Here is a 17642-nt window from a genome sequence, read left to right as displayed (position 1 = left end):
TATTTCTCCTGTTGGTCATTTCTTATAGAACAGTAATATTCCATAACATTCATATACCATAGTTTACCCAACCATTCTCCAATTGATGGACATCCATTCATCTTCCAGCTTCTAGCCACTATGAAAAGGGCTGCCACAAACATTTTGGCACATACAGGACCCTTTCCCTTCTCTAATAGTTCCTTGGGGTATAAGCCCAGTAGTAGTATGGTATGCACAAAGGGTATGCACATTTTGATAACTTTTTGGGCATAATTCCAGATTGCTCTCCAGAATGGTTGGATTCTTTCACAACTCCACCAACAATGCATCAGTGTCCCAGTTTTCCCACAGCCCCTCCAACATTCATCGTTATTTGTTCCTGTCATTTTAGCCAATCTGACAGGTGTGTAATGATACCTCAGAGTTGTCTTAATTTGCATTTCTCTGATCAATAGTGATTTGGAACACTCTTTCATATGAGTGGAAATAGTTTTAATTTCATCATCTGAAAATTGTCTGTTCATATCCTTTGACCATTTATCAATTGGAGAATGGCTTGATTTCTTATAAATTAAAGTCAATTCTCTGTATATTTTGGAGATGAGGCCTTTATCAGAACCTTTAACTGTAAAAATTTTTTCCCAATTTGTTACTTCCCTTCTAATCTTGTTTGCATTAGTTTTGTTTGTGCAGAAACTTTTTAATTTGGTGTAATCAAAATGTTCTATTTTGTGATCAATAATGGTCTCTAGTTCTCCCTTGGACACAAACTCCTTCCTCCTCCACAAGTCTGAGAGGTAAACCATCCCATGTTCCTCCAATTTATTTATGATTTCGTTCTTTATGCCTAAATCTTGGACCCATTTTGATCTAATCTTAGTATGTGGTGTTAAATGTGGGTCCATGCCTAGTTTCTGCCATACTAATTTCCAGTTTTCCCAGCAGTTTTTGTTAAATAATGAATTCTTATCCCAAAATTTGGGATCTTTGGGTTTGTCAAAGATTAGATTGCTATTTTTATTCACTATCTTGTCCTGTGAACCTAACCTATGCCACTGATCAACTAGTCTATTTCTTAGCCAATACCAAATGGTTTTGGTGACTGTTGCTTTATAATATAGCTTTAAATCAGGTACACTTAGACCACCTTCCTCTGACTTTTTTTTCATTAGTTCCCTTGCAATTCTCGACCTTTTATTCTTCCATATGAATTTTGTTGTTATTTTTTCTAGGTCATTAAAATAGTTTCTTGGGAGTCTGATTGGTATAGCACTAAATAAATAGATTAGTTTGGGGAGTATTGTCATCTTTATTATATTCGCTCGGCCTATCCAAGAACATTGAATGTCTTTCCAATTATTTAAATCTGACTTTATTTTTGTGGCAAGTGTTTTGTAATTTTGCTCATATAATTCCTGACTCTCCTTTGGTAGATATATTCCCAAATATTTGATACTATCGACTGTTATTTTGAATGGAATTTCTCTTTGTATCTCTTGCTGTTGGATTGTGTTGGTAATGTATAAAAATCCTGAGGATTTATGTGGATTTATTTTGTATCCTGCGACTTTGCTAAAATTCTGAATTATTTCTAATAGCTTTTTAGCAGAGTCTTTGGGGTTCTCTAAGTATACCATCATGTCATCTGCGAAAAGTGACAATTTGATTTCTTCATTTCCTACTCTAATTCCTTGGATCTCTTTCTCGGCTCTTATTGCCAAGGCTAGAGTTTCTAGTACTATATTGAATAGTAATGGTGATAGTGGGCAACCTTGTTTCACTCCTGATCTTACAGGGAAAGGTTCTAGTTTATCACCATTACATATGATGTTTACTGAAGGTTTTAAATATATGCTCCTTATTATTTTAAGGAATAGTCCATTTATTCCTATACTCTCAAGCGTTTTTAGTAGGAATGGATGTTGGATTTTATCAAATGCCTTTTCTGCATCTATTGAGATGATCATATGGTTTTTATTAATTTGATTATTAATATGGTCAATTATACTAATAGTTTTCCTAATATTAAACCATCCCTGCATTCCTGGTATAAATCCCACTTGGGCATAGTGTATTATCCTGGGGATGATTTTCTGAAGTCTATTTGCTAATATCTTATTTAAGATTTTAGCATCAATATTCATTAAGGAAATTGGTCTATAGTTTTCTTTCTCAGTTTTCGATCTACCTGGTTTAGGTATCAGTACCATGTCTGTGTCATAGAAGGAATTTGGTAGGACTCCTTCAATCCCTATTTTTTCAAATAGTTTACATAGCATTGGAGTTAGTTGTTCTTTAAATGTTTGGTAGAATTCACCTGTAAATCCATCTGGTCCTGGAGACTTTTTCTTAGGAAGTTGGTTAATAGCTTGGTCTATTTCTTTTTCTGAGATGGGACTATTTAAACTACTTACTTCTTCCTCTGTTAATCTGGGCAAGCTATATTTTTGAAGGTATTCTTCCATTTCATTTAAGTTATCGAATTTATCGGCATAAAGTTGAGCAAAGTAGCTCCTAACTATTGTTCTAATTTCCTCTTCATTAGTGGTGAGTTCACCCTTTTCATTTTCAAGACTATCAATTTGCTTTTTCTCTTTCCTTTTTTTAATCAGGTTTACTAAGGGTTTGTCTATTTTGTTGGTTTTTTCATAAAACCAACTCTTAGTTTTATTAATTAATTCAATAGTTTTTTTACTTTCAATTTTATTAATCTCACCTTTTATTTTTTGAATTTCAAGTTTTGTGTTTGTCTGGGGGTTTTTAATTTGTTCCTTTTCTAGCAATTTTAGTTGTAAACCCAATTCGTTGGCCCTCTCTTTCTCTATTTTATGCAGGTAGGCCTGTAGAGATATAAAACTTCCCCTAATTACTGCTTTGGCTGTATCCCACACATTTTGGTATGATGTCTCATTATTGTCATTTTCTTGGGTGAAGTTATTAATTATGTCTATGATTTGCTGTTTTACCCAATCATTCTTTAGTATAAGATTATTTAGTTTCCAATTATTTTTTGGTCTATTTTCCCCTGGCTTTTTATTAAATGTTATTTTGATTGCATTATGGTCTGAAAAGGATGCATTTACTATTTCTGCCTTACTGCATTTGATTTTGAGGTTTTTATGCCCTAGTATATGATCAATTTTTGTATAGGTTCCATGAACTGCTGAGAAGAAAGTATATTCCTTTCTGTCTCCATTTAGCTTTCGCCAAAGATCTATCATATCAAACTTTTCTAGTATTCTATTTACCTCTTTGACTTCTTTCTTATTTATTTTGTGGTTTGATTTATCTAATTCTGAGAGTGCAAGGTTGAGATCTCCCGCTATTATAGTTTTGCTATCTATTTCCTCTTGCAGCTCTCTTAATTTCTCTTTTAAGAATTTAGATGCTGCACCACTTGGTGCATACATGTTTAATATTGATACTGCTTCACTATTGATGCTTCCCTTTAGCAGGATATAATGCCCTTCCTTATCTCTTTTAATTAGATCAATTTTTGTTTTTGCTTGATCTGAGATGAGGATGGCTACTCCTGCTTTTTTGGTTTTGCCTGAAGCATAATAGATTCTGCTCCACCCTTTTACTTTTAGTTTGAATGTCTCATCCTGTTTCAGGTGTGTTTCCTGTAAACAACATATAGTAGGATTCTGACTTTTAATCCAGTCTGCTAACTGCTTCCTCTTTATGAGGCAGTTTGCCCCATTCACATTTATGGTTAGAAGGACTAATTCTATATTGCTTGCCATCCTATTAACCCCTGCTTATGCTTTTCCCCTTTCCTTCCCTTTTACCCTCCTATCCAGTATTAAACTGGTAAACACCACTTGCTTTTCACAGCCCTCCCTTTTTAGGATCCCTCCCCCACCTTAAAGATCCTCCCCTTATTTTACCCCTTTTCCTCGAAATTACTGTATTCCCTTCCCCTTAGCTTACTCCTTCCCTTTCACTTTTCAATGAAGTGGAAGAAGTTTCACCATAAATCGAATATGTCTATTGATACACGCTATGTTCATCTCCCTCCTTTCTTTCTCTCAGATATAATAGGTTACCTTTGCCTCTTCATGAGATGTAGTACCACCACTTTGTACTTTTTTATGATATAATCTCCTTTCCACCTCTATTTTCTAAGACAAATTGTACATATGTTCTTTACATATTTTTTTGACAGAAGTATAGTTCTCAAGATTTCTTTTTACCTTTTTTAGAAGTCTCTTGAGTTCTGTATTTGAAGATCAAACCTCTTATGTAGGTCTGGTTTTTTCATCAAAAATAGATGGAATTCATTTATTTCGTTAAATGTCCATCTTCTTCCCTGGAAAACGATGCTCATTCTTGCTGGGTAAGTTATTCTTGGCTGCATACCAAGTTCCTTAGCCTTTCGGAATATCATGTTCCAGGCCCTGCGTTCTTTTAATGTGGACGCTGCTAGATCCTGTGTTATCCTTATTGTGGATCCTCCATATCTGAATTGTTTTTTTCTAGCAGCTTCCAATATCTTTTCCTTTGTCTGATGGTTCTTGAACTTGGCCACTATATTTCTTGGCGTTTTGATTTTAGGGTCCCTTTCAGTAGGTGATCGATGAATTTTCTCAATGTCTATTTTACCCTCTGAAAAAATTTTTTTTTAAAAAGAAAGAAATGGAGATTGAAATAAATCTTGGAGGGAGCAAATGCTCAAGTTGATACAATGGAAAGAATGCTACATTTGAAGTAAAGATCTGGGTTCAAATCCCATTTGTATCATTTACTGTCTGTTTGATCTTGTGTAAGTCGTTAAACATCGCTAGGTCTAGAAGGGAAGACCAGTTTCTTTATCTAGAATGAGGGAGCTAGACTATGGCCTTCAAGAACACTTCCAGCTCTAAATATTTGTTCCTTTGAACTTTTGCTGTGCTAGGAGAATGAGAACTGAGTCCCCCACTTCAGGCTTGATGGATGAAAGTTCCCTAGCTCCTCTACTCCTCAGCAGCACTCTCAGGAAAAAATTCCATCTTCACCCCTATGACTTAGGAAGCAACTATTCACAACTTAAATTTTTTTAAAAAGATGCCCTATTTTCTGACAGTCTTGGCCAATAGAGACAGCTGATGCATATTGTGTCCAACTCTTCCTGACCTCATTTGGGTTTTTCTTGGCAAAGATACTGGAGTGCTTTCCATTTCCTTCTCCAGCTTATTTTACAGATGAGGAAATTGAGGCAGGTAGATGAAGTGACTTTTCCAGGGTCACGTAGCTAGTGAGTATCTGAGGCTAAGCCCATTGTTCTAGCCATAGACCTACCCGCTACTCCAAGCTAGTCTAAACACTGAAACTGTGATCTGATGTGCTGAAGAGAAGGCTCTGAAAGGTGGGAAAGTCTCCACCCTCCTCAGGCTTTTATCCCAAATTAAATCTCTTTAAGCACTTCAGTCTCTTCCATTCAACTAAAAGTGTATAAAACTCTAAAGTTTATCTAATGATTGACCAATATTATTTCCTTTGATCCTCTTGACACACCCTGTAAGGCACTATTATCTCCATTATACAGATGAGGAAACTGAGGCAATTTGCAAACTGTCACTTAATAAGTGTCAGAAGTGGAATCTGAACTCAGCTCTTCCTTGAAAAAATTATTTTTAGTTTGACAAACACCAGTTAAGATGCATTTCCATATACAGAACAGATCAGAAACAAGGCCTTCATATATACAGACAGGAATCTGTCCAGCTTGCTTCCCACTACAAGTATATACGAGTATTAATCTATTTAATATGTTATTTTCAAAACTGTCCTGCTTACCTGTGTTTCCTACCACTCTTCCTTTTCCTCTATTATGTATATTTTTAAAAATGCTTCAATGACTCTCTTTTCTTACTTTTCTTTTTTCATTTTGATAACTATTCCTAGCCTTTTCTTCTTCAGTCCTTCTCCCCATTTGAAAAAAAAAAAAAAAGAATACTCTAATACCTTTATACCAGCATATTTAGTAAAAACAAAACAAAACAAACAAAAAAAAACTAAACTAAAAACTAAAAAAACAAACCAAAAAACCCAAATCCCTACATAGTCCTCTTTGGAAAATACTGTTTTTTATGCTTCATTCTGCACCTTAAGGTCATCACCTCACTGTCAGAATCCAAGTCTTCGTCACTCCCAAGTTCAATGACTGAGTATTTTCCACTGCTGGCCCTTGGCTCCCTTTAAAATCGTCCAGTTCCACTTCAACTCTTCGCTTCCCCTGGATTTCCGCAAATGGACATCCTGCTCTAGAGAACTGGACCTGTATTCCCGTCTTCCTTTCGCCTTTCCTCCCTCCTTTTCCTGAGTATATGATGGGAGATATTTGGGAAAAGGTCAGTACCCAGATGCCCAAGGAAGGAAGTGCTGATGCTGCACATTCTCTTCAGCAATAATATTTGTCATGGGAAAAGATGATGGGAACAACTCAGAGACCCGAGACTGGGTCTGACCGATGCTCCTGTAGTGGAAGTAGCCTTCCTTCTCCTTGCTGACCTGCCAGGTCCCCTCCCAGCCTCTTCCTACACCCACCTCTGGGCCATAGCAGGGGGGCTGAGCATCGGCAAGGTTTGTTCACCCTAACCCTTCAGCCTTCTTCCTGCTCAGTAAATTGTGGTTTTAGCACATCCTCTTTCTGCTACTGCTTCTCAGCTTTGGAGATTATTGTGTTCCTCAAAGAACTACTTTTTTTTTTTTTTTTTTTTTTTTAACCAAGCTATTCATCCATTTCAGAGGCCCTGGAATAAAAGAGCTCAGGGTTCAGAGATGGGAAACCCAAGTTCTAATCTAGCTCTGGCACTTTCTTACTAGGTGTGCGATCCTGGAAAGGTTTCTTAGAGAGGAGTTATATGAATTGATGCAAGACAATTTACATAGAATCAGAAACAGAAGCTATACAGAGGCTACAATATAAAGGAAAACAGCTTTGAAAAGCTTCAGAATTCTGATTAATGTAGTGACTAATTGTAACTTCAGGAAACTGTGGTAAAACATGCTTCCCGCCTTTACCCAGAGAGGTGGTAGACAATAGGTGTGAAATAATAAATATATTGTCAGACATGGCCTATGTGGGATTTATTTCACTTTGAAACATGTCTATTGCAAAGAAGAGTTCTACTGGGGAAGGGAATTATTTGTCATGGAACGGGGGGAGGAGAATAAACATTTAAATATATTACCTATTATGTACCAGATCCTTTTACAAATACTTCATTTGATCCTTATAACATCTGGGAGGTAGGTGTTATTATTAACCCTAATTTATTGTAGAGGTAACTGAAATGAACAGAGTTTAAATGTCTTGCTCAGTCATATAGTATTATCTGAAATGGGATTTGAAATCAGTTCTTGAGTTCAGACTCAGTACTCTATCCAGTATACCACCAGCTGCCCTTGAAATGAATATAAATCTATATATATTTAAAAGGATCAAAAAATGTTTTTGTTTAAAGAACAATCTATTAGCATCTCTAAGCCTTAGTTCCTTATACTGTAAGTTGGGATAATATGTCCTACTTTTTCTCAAAGGTGATATGAGTAAAGTTTTATATATACCTTAAAGCTTCATAGAAATGTGAATTATTATTATCTAAATTAGGGAATAGGAAAAAGGAAAGAATTTTTTTTTAATCTTTTTGCCTTTGAATATCAGCTCAGCTAATCGATTTTAATACTGAAAAGCTCTAGCTGTCTCACCAAACCACAGGGTAGGAGAGATACCAAGAAGGGAAGTCAGTTCTAGTATTCTCTTGAGAAGACCCTAAGTTATTCTCCCCAAACTTCAGATAAACCCAAATCTAAGTCATTTAGTTCTTAACTTCCATTGCCTTCAAATCTCCTTCAAAACCTTATCACTACAGACCTAGATTAAATATTATCCCCTTTACAAAGTCAAGAGGAACCAAGAAATCTGTCTGAAGGCTCTCTCTATTCATTGAACCCTTTAATTGTCTTTTTAAAATCTTATTTTTATTGATATGAGATAGAAATTAGACCTGTCACTTCACTGGTATAGACAACTCCCAGATATGGTGTAATGTTCTTTTCTCTAAATTGTAATGTTCTCTGGGAGTAGATTTCTTGGGGAGCTTCTGGAGGCAGCCTTAATTTCAGTTCATTGTAATAATCACCTCAAATTCAGCCAGGAGTTAAAGTGCAAATCCTTTACTGTCTCTTTCCAAATTTTATCTCCTTCACTTGGGGCTCAGCTAGTTTTCTTAGAGACCTTGGTTCCCAAAGCTTAAGCTGCCTTGTCTGCTTCTGAATCTCCTGGACTTGTGAATCTCCTCGACTGAATCCTGGCTCTGAATCTCCTGAAGTCCCCAGCCAACATAAAAGTGGAAGTTGGAATGAATCTGACTCCACCTCCCAGAGTGGGCTTCTGGGTTCCTGACTTGTGAATCTCCTGAAGTCCATCCTAGTTGAGGCTCCTAGCTTATATATGTTCTCTAAAGGTGTGAATGTGTGAACTAGGTACATAAGCATTAACACTTTGTTACAAGTTCTAGCCCATAACATCTCCCACTTTCTTTTGATTTAGAACATAAAGTGGTCATGACCTCCCTAATGTCTCAAGGAGGTAAGAACCCAAAAAAGAAGGTGATCACACCTTCCCTGACTGCTCAAATAAGGAGTGAAAACATCATAACTGACTTCTCAGGAAGGGAGATGAAAACACCAAAGGAAATGAGAAATTAAATCAGATTAGCAGATTTCTGAAGGGGCTCACTCTTAAAACAGATATACATAAATCCATCAATATGGGAGGTTATTACACATAATTACATAAATTACATAAGCACATAGTAACATAACACAGAATCGTAGTGATGTAACAAATAACATGAATCAGCATGAGGAATTATACATGTCCATAAGTCCTAGAAATAGTGCAAAAGGAATCCATTGTCCATTAGTTCATGTGCCAGGAATCCAATAATTCCTGCAAGTTTTGAAATCCTGCAATAATAATCTCTTGTGTTAGGGAATCCAATGATTCCTGCTAGTTTTCAAGTCCTGCAACAATCTTTATCAACAATTTTTCATCTCAAGGAATCCAGATTCCTGCTGCTTTTCAAGTCCTGCAACAATCTCATTATTAGCCATGCTCTTTCAGTGTCAGATGTTTCTTAGATCTCCTTTGTTTTGAGGTTTTTCTCCTTTTCTGTCTCTCTCCAGGTGCTCATTGTCACCCATGTGTTTCCTTCTCTGTCATAAAAATACAAGCAAATCCTCTCTCCCAGACAGTTAACCTATCTAGTCCCTTCTATTTACCACTTTCTAAATCTCTTCTCATCATCTGGCAATTACATTGGAGCTGTTTGCATTGGACACTGCCCTGTTGGTTTAAAAGGCCTGTATCCCCCACCAAGTGTGAACTAAGTACATAAACATTAGCACTTTGTTTCAAGTTCTGACCCATAACAATATGGAAAATTCCTTACCAGTGCATGTTGATCCCTTTTCTGTAACTTATATTCTTTTTCTTTTCTTTCTTTTTTTTTGTAGGTAGTGAATTTATTCTACTTTATAAAATAAATTTTATAGAATATTTTATACACTAGAAAATTGAGATTCAAAGATAATGACCATACTAACAAAGTACGTGGTCAAATCAGTACTAATATTCAGAGTTTCTGTCTTCAAGTTAAATGATTTTTCCAATGAATGGATGCCCATTAATTGGAGAATGGTTGGGTAAATTATGGTATATGAATGTAATGTAATATTATTGTTCTGTAAGAAATGACCAACAGGATGAATACAGAGAGGCTTGGAGAGACTTACATCAACTGATGCTGAGTGAAAGGACAGAACTAGGAGATCATTATACACTTCAACAACAATACTATATGAGGATGTATTGTGATGGAAGTGGATATCTTCAACATAGAGAAGAGCTAATCCAATTGATCAATGATGGACAGAATCCGCTACACCCAGAAAAGGAACACTAGGAAATGAGTGTAAACTGTTAGCATTTTTTGTTTTTCTTCCCAGGTCATTTTTACCTTCTGAATCCAATTCTTCCTTTGCAACAACAACAACAACAACAACAAAATTCGGTTCTGCACATATATATTGTATCTAGGATATACTATAACATATTTAATATGTATGGGAATGCCTGCCATCTAGGGGAGGGGGTGGAGGGAAGGAGGGGAAAATTCAGAACAGAAGAGAGTACAAGGGATAATGTTGTAAATTACCTATGCACATGTACTGTCAAAAATGTTATAATTATAAAATTAATAAAAGAAATTAAAAAAATATATTTTTCTAACATGCTACAGTCTCTCAAAATATCAAGAGATAACCTAATCTAAAATTTTGGAAAAAATCTTTCAAAACAACATTATTGTTCTCATAGAACTACCAAATTTAAGAATTTGAAGAAAACTCTGAGGCTATATATTGTTATTTGCTACCTGACCAAGAGTCCCCTCTGTAATCCCACCTTCTATCCCACTCTCATTTCAAGCTTTCATTTGAATACACCAAGTAGAGCTAAAGCCATTCCCTCCAACATCAGCCCATGATGTCTACTTTAAGATAGCTTTATCCTTAGAATAGTTTTTCTCACAATATCAAGCCAAAAAATGCCTCTGTAATTTCTCTCTACTTTTATTGTCTTACAATGTATTGTCTTAAAGAGTTGTCTGGAACACTGACAGGTTAATGCTTTACCTAAGGTCTTTTTGTTGTTGTTCAGTTGTTTTTAGTCATGTCTTACACATTTAGAATTTTTCTTGGCAAAGATACTAGTTTGTTAACCAGTTTCTCAAGCTCATTTACAGATGAAGTAAATGAGGACAAAGAGTTATGTGACTTACCCAGAGTCACACCACTAACCAGTGTCTGAAGACAGATTTGAACTCATGAAGTTTTCCTGACTCCAGACTAGGAAGCACTCTACCCAATGTACCACCTACCTGCCCTGAGTCACACAGCCAATAGTTATCGGAGGCAGGATTTGAACCAAGTCATCCTGGTTTTAGGACCCACTATCTATCTATTGTGTCATGCTGCCTTTTCATTGATACTGAAATTTGCTGATACTTTTTAAAATTTCATTTCCTAACATATTCTTCCCCTGCCCCTAATCAAGAGAAATTTGTTCCTAATAACAAACTCTAATAAAGAAAAATGAGTTCACTGAATTCTTAAGGGGGGAAAAAAAGCTTTATTTTAAATTTACTTACTCTCACCAAAACAGTCAAGTAAGCAAATAAAACATAGAATATAACCATATGTAAAACTATTATATTTTATTAGAAAGAAAAATGCAAGTACACATTTTTAACAAAGACATCTTATTTGTTTCTATGACTCCTTTTCACTTCCTTTTTTGGGTACTTATTAAATTTTGTTACGTTATTATTTTTATAAAGTTGCAATTTGTTTGTTGTACACAGAGCAACCCAAGGCCACGATATGGGTTTGGAAGCCTCAGAGTCCAATGCTTTTCCACTCTATTTCACTGTTTGCCAAGGTCCATTTGACTTTCTCTTTATTTACTTCCAGAAACTGTGGGATCTCACTTTACGGACCTCTTTAATGGAGGAACTGAAAGTCCTGACTCCTATAAATGCCTGTGTTATAAACAGGGAATGGCCCTGTGTTGACCTTCCAGATCTCAGACTCACTAGGATCCCACAAAGGAGTACCATCTTCCCTGCCAGAGGCAAACATATACACTGACTCAAGTACTTCCTGCTTTGGGATCAGTGGTAGTAATGAACAACTTTACAGATGTTTCCTGAAAGAGCTAGGGACCAATCTACACTGGACCAAAAAATAGCTTTGTAAGTATCCTTCTATCTTACTGGTCTTTATTGCAGCAAAATAGAAATATTTCCTCTACAAATCAAAACATATTCTTGTCTTTCCCTTTGTCAGATTGAACTCAAAGACCATTTTTGGGGGTGTGATAGCAGAATCAGACTCGACTGATTCTGAACCAACTCCAAATGAAAAATGACTTTCCCAATTGCTATCAGCAAAACACTTCAGGAGTAGTCAGCTGGAGATGGAATGGCTCGTAGATAAAGAAAAGCCTGGGTCTGTGCTTCCTGAGCCTCCTTTCCCCAGGTCCCAGGACAGTGACTCCAAGGCTACCAGTGAATGAGAGGAAGGTGTTTTCTCTAAAACTGGATGCTAAAAATTACTCGAGGTACAGAGATGTATGTTTTTGAGTAACTGAGGAGAGCATGTGGTATGAATGATGATATTTGGGGTTCATTTATGAAGCCAGAGAAGGAGCCTGGTAGTCCTCTGGGAAAGGAGGAAGATGGGAGCCTTTCTCCTTGTCTTATGTGTAAAAGTGACAAGATTGGAGAATAACCAAGATGAATCCTTACCTGACTTGAGAAACTGGTAGACCCTGTAGCTGTGTTAAAGAATTGAAGGCATGCCCATCAATTGGAGAATGGTTGGGTAAAGTATGGTATATGAATGTTATGGAATAGTATTGTTCTGTAAGAAATGACCAACAGGAGGAATACAGAGAGGCTTGGAGAGACTTACATCAACTGATGCTGAGTGAAATGAGCAGAACTAGGGGATCATTATACACTTCAACAACAATACTGTATGAGGACCTATTCTGATGGAAGTGGGTATCTTCAACATAGAGAAGAGCTAATCCAATTCCAATTGATCAATGATGGACAGAATCAGCTACACCCAGAGAAGGAACACTGGGAAATGAGTGTACACTCTTTGTATTTTTTGTTTTTCTCCCCAGATTATTTTTGCCTTCCGAATCCAATTCTTCCTTTGCAACAACAACAACAAAATTCGGTTCTGCATATATATATATATATTGTACCTAGGATATACTATAAGATATTTAATATGTATGGGGATGCCTGCCATCTAGGGGAGGGGGTGGAGGGAAGGAGGGGAAAAATTCAGAACAGAAGGGAGTACAAGGGATAATGTTGTAAAAAAAATTACCTATGTATATGTATTGTCAAAAAAAATGTTATAATTATAAAATTAACAAAAAAAAAAGAAAGGAAAAAAAAGAATTGAAAGCATCATAAAGAAAAAGAGGAAGTTAGGGGGAGTAAGCTGATGAAAGAGACAGGCAAAGAGAGAGAGACCCCCTCATCTCCCTGACTAGCCAGCTGTGGGGACATGCAAATAGAAGAGAAAACATCCTACAAAAGAGTCCTCAGGAACTGCCTCAGAAAGAGAAGAAACAGTGAAGTATATTGTCAGAAGCAATGACCCCACAGTGGGTTCAAATCCCACTTCTGCCACTTCCTTTACAAAGGAAGTAAATGTAGAATGAGGAGGTTGGGAGGAAGAGATAAAACTTAGATACTATAGACCAATACCCCTAATGAATACTGATACAAAAAAAAATCAAACAAAATTTTAACAAAGAGGCATAGCAATATTGTAAAGATTATATAATATAGATTGGATTTATGCCAGTAATAAATTAAGGTATTAATGGAAGGTGGAACAGTAGATCCTGCCTGCCCTGGAGTTAGGAGGACACGAATTCAAATCCAGTCTCAAACACTTAGTAGCTGTATGACCCTGGGCAAGTCACTTAACCCTGCTTGCCTCAGTTTCCTGATCATAAAATGAGCTAAAGAAGGAAATGGCAAGCCACTTCAATATTTTTTGCCAAGAAAACCTCAAAAAGAGTCGTGAAGAGTCTGACTGAATAACAGCAACAACAAACATTAATAAATATGGTAAGCAGAGTGGATCATATTAATAAGAAAACCAAAAAATCACACAATTATACCCTTGGACCTAGCACTATCTGTAATGGGAATACTCTAGAGGCCTTTTCTAATAAGATTAGGGATAAAGCAAAGATGTTCATTAGCCCTAACACTACTTAATATAGATCTATAAACTCTAGCTATAGAATTTAGGCAAGAAAAATTAATTGCATGGGTAAACAAATGCAAAGAGGAAACAAAACTATTGCTTTGTGCTGATAACATGATGATCTACTAATGGTGTGACTGATGTTCAGATGATGAGATTGAGGAGAGAAATTATCACCAAATGCTGGAAATTTAATCTCACAGATTTGATACAACTTGGACTTCCGACTAGACACAGGAAGATGGGGTTACTTATGACCTCTACAGAGGGTAGAACTATAACATTGAATTGATCCCCATCAGTTTCCTTCTCTTTTTGTCTCAGGGAGCAGTCTTATCAGTACTTCAGGCTTTCTCTGCCAACCCCACCTGGTAACCCAGGACTTCATCTCTTAGAGAACCCTGTCAAATAAAATTAATTTAAAAAATTATTAACTTCAGCAAAATAGCAAGATATAAAAGAAACCTCACAAATCATTACTCTTTCTGTTATATTATCAGTATGATCCAGGAAAAGATAGAGAAATTCCATTCAAAATAAGTGAAAAATGTATAAAATGTTTGAGAGTCCACCTATTATGAGATATAGGAAGTATATGAACACATCTACAAAATGTGCTTTCCAGAGGAAAGAAAAAGACAGAGCTAAATCATTAGAGAAATATTAATTGCTCAGAATTGGGCTATATTAATACAATAAAATGACAATATTTCCTAAATTAATTTATGATGTTATCAATAAAACTACCAAAGATTTACTTAATAAAGCAAGAAAAATATTAAATAGCAAGAAACAATATTTACCTAAAAGAACAAAAGATAAAGAATCTCAATAAAAGTTATATATATTGAATTGCTTGCCTCCTCAATGAAGGGGTGGAGAGGAAGCAAAGAAGAGAAATTGGAATTCAAAGTTTTAAAAACAAATGTTTTTACATGTAATTGAGGGAAAATAATATGCAAAGTTTTAAAAAAATATAAGTCATTTTTAACATTACTAGGCATATTCTTCAAAGAGATTAAAGAAGGAGAAAGAACTCATATGAACAGGAATTTTTTTTTTTTTTTTTTTTTTTTTGCTGTTGTATCAAAGAACTGGAAGCTAAAGAGGGACCTATCAGTTGAAGGAAATGATAAAAAAAATGATAAAAAACATATGAATATAATTGAATATTATTGCAAACTAAGAAATGATCAAAGCAATGTATTTAGAGAAACCTGGGAAAACTTTTATCAACTAATGAAGGCAGATGTGAATAGAACCAAGAAAATAATATACAATGACTCCAACACTGTAAAGAAACCTTTGAAAGGCATAAGAATTCTGATAAATGCAGTAATTGTTCAGGACTCCAGAGGATCAGTGATGAAGAAGAAGCATGCATCCTATTTGTTTCCTATCTCTTGATAGAGAGGGACTAGAAGTTCAGAATGAGACATATATGGTCCATTATGGCCCGGGGATGAATTTGTTTTGCTAACTCTGTTAACTTGTTACAAGAGAGTCGTGCCTTTTTTTTTTCCCAGGGCAAGGCAAGTGAGAAGATATTGATACCAAAAGAAAAAGGAAGAAAGAAAAGAACATCTGGGAAACATTTAAAGAAAAGTCTCAGATACTGTGTGACCCTGTGTGTCACTTAACCCTGATTGTCTCCAAAAAAAGAAAAAAGAAAAGAGAAAGAAACAAAGAGTGTGTGTGTGGGAACATACAGAAGAAATCAGAAGTGGTTCAGAAGGAAAAACAAATAAGTGAGATAGTTTTGGAATTAAGTTTCTCACCTGAATCCACTGCTTTGGATCTTGATTTTTCTATCATATTTATTGGCAAAATTTCATTATCCTGCAGGAGTCCCGCAGCCTTCCTCTATCTTAACACCACCACCCTTAGTCCCTCTTATTAGAGGGTAGAATCAAGAATTGCAAAATCTCCATTTAAGGAAAGAGCTCAGCTGAAAAATCTCATGCCTTATGGTTGCACCTTTTTGAAACTTCTCATACTTTACTAACATGTCACAGCATTGTTACTCCAGCTATTCCACCCTCCTTTCAGCTTCCTTTTGTATGTTATCATCTTCCCCCATAAGACGGAGGGCTGGAACTGTTGACCCTTTTTTTTTTAAACCTTTTTTCCCAGAGTTCACTTTGCTTCTGTGGGTTTATTCCTTCTTAAAAAGTGGATGTGTATATATAGGAGCACCGTTAGAACTGAGCTCAGAGTGGGCACAGCAGCAGGGATTATAAAGACCAAAATCACAGGGTTGGGGGGTGTAATCACACAGGGCTCTTATCACATCTGGGCTAGCCTGTTTTTCAGAAGTGGAGTGGATATGAATCAGTCTGAACTGGTTATCTGGCCTAGCAGGAGAACTTCTGGGTTCTGTAGGTCAATACCGGCTGATGTGCAAATACTGCAAGAAACTTAGAATACATCCATTTTAAGAAGTGCTCAGTTTTAGTGTTTGCTTAGCTGGTTTTCATTGCTAGGTTAGTTTGGCCCCTTCTGGATAGTAAGGAAGCTTGAGCAAATCAAGGTGAGGTGTCATTAACCATTTTCACTTTCTATTATCATGATTATATTCCCAGGGTTTAGCTGGAACAACTAAGCAGAGCTAGAGCCAGGCCTGGAGTGCTGAAGACTCATCTTGCTGAGTTCATATCTGGCCTCAGATACTTACTATTGTAGTTTTATGGCCCTAGGCAAGTCATTTAACCCTGTTTGCCTCAATTTCCTGATCTGTAAAATGAGCTAGAGAAGGTAATGGCAAACCACTCCAGTACCTTTGCCAAGAAAACCCCAAATGGAGTCACAAACAGTCGAGTTAACTGAACGATAACAACACATAATGTCTAATAGGGGTTGATAAATGTTTATTGACTGGGTAGTGAGTTTATATATATATTTTTTAAGCAAGCTGTAGATAATGATGGCAGCGATTTCATAAGACATCTTCTTTTTTTAGTTTTTATATATGGAAAAATTTTTTTTTGCATTTGTAAAATTTCATTTAAAAAAAGCAAGACTTCTGAGATCTCTTTCAGCCCTTGACCTCGATCATATGACTTTCATACATATTGACGTACAAATCTTCCACTAGAATAGTCTTTATATTTAGAAGTGTGATTTCATTTATAAACATATTTGGGACCAGTTATCTCTCATTTAAATTATTTTCTTCCTTTTAGAAATAAATTTCTTCTGTATTATTATGAACTGTATGTTTGTATGTTCATGGGGAGTCAAACCTCAGTACCCTCCAAGGTACCTTGTGTATGGTATTCCAAATTTCCTGGATTGTGACCATGAGCCTTGCAAAAGAGTGAGAAAATCTCCCTCCAAATCTCCAAGCCAGTCCTTCACATCACGAGAGCCTCTGACACAAAATCAGTCCATGAGAACTAAACTGGACATGTTTAGCCAGGAGAGGATAAGACTCAAGAGAGAAATAGTATTGCTGTCCACAAGTATTTGAAGGGCTGTCAGATGGATGAGGGATAGAGGGGAGAACTAAAAAGCATGAATTGCAAAGTTCTGTTTGTTGTTGAGTAGCTTCCCCAAATCTTCTTTCCTGACTCCATTTGGGGTTTTCTTGGCAAAAGTCCTGGAGTGGTTTGCCATTTCCTTCTCCAGGTCATCCTACAAATGAGGAAACTGAGGCAAAAAAAAGGTGACTTGCCCAGAGTCACACAGTGTCTAAGGCTGGATTTGAATTAATGAAGAGGAGTCTTTCAAAAGGCAAGTTCCAGTACTCTATCCACTGTATAGCCTGAAGGGAAAGTTACAAAAAGCCAAATGTAAACTAATAGGAAGCT

At 36.2% G+C, this 17642-nt stretch overlaps 1 long non-coding RNA gene across 1 annotated transcript in view; it reads right to left on the bottom strand.

The window, feature by feature from the left end:
* The window catches only part of LOC141557702 (uncharacterized), a 35795-nt gene extending 20059 nt beyond the window's left edge, over positions 1-15736 (bottom strand). Inside the window, exon 1 of the long non-coding RNA XR_012486869.1 lies at positions 15612-15736. This is a non-coding gene — a long non-coding RNA (uncharacterized LOC141557702). The remainder of the gene's footprint in view (positions 1-15611) is intronic.
* Between the last annotated feature and the right edge of the window lie 1906 nt (positions 15737-17642).

This window comes from Sminthopsis crassicaudata, chromosome 2, assembly GCF_048593235.1.
Source record: "Sminthopsis crassicaudata isolate SCR6 chromosome 2, ASM4859323v1, whole genome shotgun sequence".
NCBI classification, from domain to species: domain Eukaryota; kingdom Metazoa; phylum Chordata; class Mammalia; order Dasyuromorphia; family Dasyuridae; genus Sminthopsis; species Sminthopsis crassicaudata.
Note: the sequence above shows the minus strand (reverse complement) of the source record. Positions and strands in the feature narration are given on the sequence as shown.